Source organism: Populus alba, chromosome 18 (assembly GCF_005239225.2).
Source record: "Populus alba chromosome 18, ASM523922v2, whole genome shotgun sequence".
NCBI lineage: Eukaryota > Viridiplantae > Streptophyta > Magnoliopsida > Malpighiales > Salicaceae > Populus > Populus alba.
The window spans coordinates 10728097-10731608 of NC_133301.1; the positions used below are offsets into that span (position 1 = coordinate 10728097).

General features: G+C 33.1%; 1 pseudogene; it reads right to left on the reverse strand.

The window, feature by feature from the left end:
• Positions 1-1162: 1162 nt before the first annotated feature.
• On the reverse strand, positions 1163-3136 carry LOC118051688 (GDSL esterase/lipase At5g45670-like; annotated as a pseudogene).
• Positions 3137-3512: the final 376 nt, after the last annotated feature.

Below are 3512 nucleotides of genomic sequence, written 5' to 3' on the forward strand. Positions count from 1 at the left end.
TTGATTTTAATTGTTAGTCTAGATTTTTTTTTAATTTATTGAATATATTTTATTGTTGTATTAGCATAATTATTGAATAATTTGTTGAATTGTAATTGTTAATGTTGAATTTACCTTAGTATTAGTAATTGAAGATGTTGGAATAATTAGTAATTTTACTCTATTATTGCATGATTTGTGTTGAATTATTTCCATTGATTTTAATTGTTAGTCTAGAGTGTTTTTTTAAACATCATAAATAAAGCTAAAAGAGTTCTAAATTAAATAATAAAAAGAAGTTTTAATTTATACACTTGGATATTTGTGTTAGGATTTAATTCCTCTCGTCTCACTCCCAGTATAATCAAGTATAGTTTTTTTTTAAAAAATCATGAGGAAAAGGAGTTATGAAGAGCTTAAAATATATCAAAGTCATGCAGCACACAATCAGTTTAGAAATTTGTTGAGATAGACTTCACATCAAGTTGGAGACCTTGGTTTTGTGTTATCAGTATAGAAATTTGTTGAGACATTAATTAAAAAACTCAATATAAACTATACTAAAATAAAAAATTAATATCTAATTATTTTTTTTAAAAAATATATAAGTTTGACATTAAAACATATTAAGAAAAAATATTTTTTTATATTATATTTTGTGTTATCCATCATTAACTAAACATAATAAAAAGATAGTTACTCTTTCTTATAAATTCATTATCAAACATTGTCTTTGTCTCCTTTATCACTAGTGTCTCTTCTTCTTTTAACCAAAAGCCTAGCTAAATGTTAAGTGTCAGGCACTTCATGCATTAAATTTGATGAAAATGGGAAAATAATGGTTTGGCAGGCAAGATATTGTTTTGAACAAAGCATGGAAAAAACAGTGAACCAAGAAAGAGGTGGCAAAACTATGCTCTTCTTCCATTCTTTTACTCAATTTGTTAATTCTCCTTGAAGACAAGGGCACAATATGATAGGAAAATATTTTAAGTCCGAAATGAAAATAAGCATACCATCAAAGTATGTCCACATACGAGATTTCACAGATAAATATAAAAATGAAGTTGTTTTGGTTTATGGAAGTAAGTATGTATCCTTCTTTCAATTTTAAGGGCAAGAGTATCTCCGAATCGACTTCTATACTTTAAGAATAAATCCTTCTATGAATGGAGTTTAAGAATGATATCCAAATGATTAAGTAATTATTATTGCTTCTTTAGACTAATGCCTAAAGGCTATGAAAAGACAGTAGATATGTCTTTCCATTGTTCTTACAGTCACAATATTTTATTCTCTAAGAACTTATTGGACAATCATCTTCTCCATCAGAGCTGGGCATGGTTGATATTGTAAGCATCAGAATCATCAAGCTTCAGCTTAGCTAGTTCGCTGATATCATATGGATGAGCATGCTTTTGTGACAGACTTTTATATGCTCTTTTTCCAAAGGCCCAAGCTTTAGCTTCAGTAAAATGGGCTCCATCCCAGTACACGTAGTCACTCCTGTTGCTACATGGGAAGGAGAGAGATTTACATGGGACTGAACCAGGTTCTACGTCGCAACAGCTCTGACGGGTATGTGTAAAACCTGCAAGCAAGAAAAAATAATTTTGGTCTCACAAAAAAGTCGTCTTCAGTCCCGGCCCCGTGAGAGAGAGAGAGCTAAGGGAGGGGAGGGGATTCGTACCTGTATTTGTCTGATCATCAGAATCAAATTTCATAAAGAGTTTATGTAGGTAAACACAGCATCAGCATGCTTTTCATTAAGTTATGTAGCAGTGTTGAAGCTTGTCGTTGAAAATTTGAACATCACTGTTGAACTTTTCTACACATGAAGAAGATGCATCTACGTCATTGGATGTTTTTGTATGTTGTGCGGCATACATCCTACCCGAATAAGTCCGAACACAGCTATCTTTCTTGCTCCTGAGCAATACAGTTTCTGCAGCAAGGGGAAAAAAAACGGAATGAAGTGGGGTCTTTGTTAGTTTCCAATCGCGTCAAACATTAATTGTTGTTTTACAAAGACTTTAAGTAGGACTAACCTCCAGCTGAGTTTCATAATTTTCAATGAGAAGTTGAGCAAATTCTTCAGGAGTATATAACTGGCTGCTATTGTAGTCGTCAAGAAATAATTGTTGAGGTAGTCGTTATGGCCATATCAGAACATAGATGCATTGGGCTCAAGTACTTCCTAGCAACTTTCCTCGTTCCCAAGATCTTGTCCAATTCGTGAAACCGTAAGATATTGTGATTAAATAACTGAGCATTCATTCGTAAATAGTTCTCCCTTCACATACACAAAAGAAACATATGAATAGTTAGCGTTGCCAAACCATACAATTACCGCAAAAATTCATACGGAATAATACAAGGTTTTAGTTATGAGAGGCATATATCAGTAATCACCGCAAGAGAAGCCAGTAAATCAAGGATGCCAGCTCCATTTGAATCCATAATTTACACCATCTAGAAAATTAGTGCAACTCCGACACCAAAATCCGTAAATGTAACTGTCGAAACCTATTGCTCAGCTGAAAAAAGAATAATAATTAGATCATAACTGCCGCATTACAAACTCGGTATGTTCAGACCGTTTGTAAATTATGTTTCAAGGTATATGTAAATTATGTAAATTATGTAAATTTACATAAGAAGAGGAGAGAAACGATCACAACTTCAAGAAAAAAAGAAGAAACCTATCATCCTTTTCTAATAAATTATGTAAATTTCAGCAACAAAAAACATTAGTACAAGACTTACAAGATTTCTAATTGTAATTTAATAAACGATCACAACTATCTAGTGAGAAACATATTTTTTTATATTAAAGAAAACTAAAACACATATTTTTGTATTATAAGAAGAGGAGAGAAAACTGCAGACCAATGGTGTCAGCTATGTTGAGACCATTGCATGCACCTTCCTGAAGCCCAGTATCAAAGTCTATCCCATAAGGAAGGTAATTAACTTTAGCTGACTTTGTCAAGGTAGTTATTGTTTCCGTTATCAAAGAGAGAATCTCCAAAGACAAAGTGCAAGGAACTTGAGGTACGGCCTTTCCATAAGTCCAGTGTTGCCAGTTTGACACCAGCAACACCGCAGACAGCACCCACAATGCCTTAAGCCCACTTTCCATTACAAATGAAATGAAAGAAGGAAACAGAAACAATAAATATAGAAAGAAGAAGTGCGTAGCTAGGGAAGAGTGGTTTGAAGTAGAACGAACCAGGCCTATTATAGAGCGGAGATCTAGCTATCCAGTGCATTCTTGTAAGCGTGTTCTGTTTGTAAGCCACCTGTTTTTTGTAACTCTAATTAGTTTACAATACCTTATAGATCTTATTTTTTAATTCAACGTAACAGTAAGTATCCTTAAATCTTTTCACGTGTTGTATTTCTTAGAATTGTGTGGTTTTCTTAGGAGTTTCCCTTTCTCCTTCTATAATTCTCTCTACTCACTTTAATCATTTTTTTGGCTTCTTTCTAGAAGGCTAGCTTACTAGCCTTGTTTAGCTTTCTTAATGCAA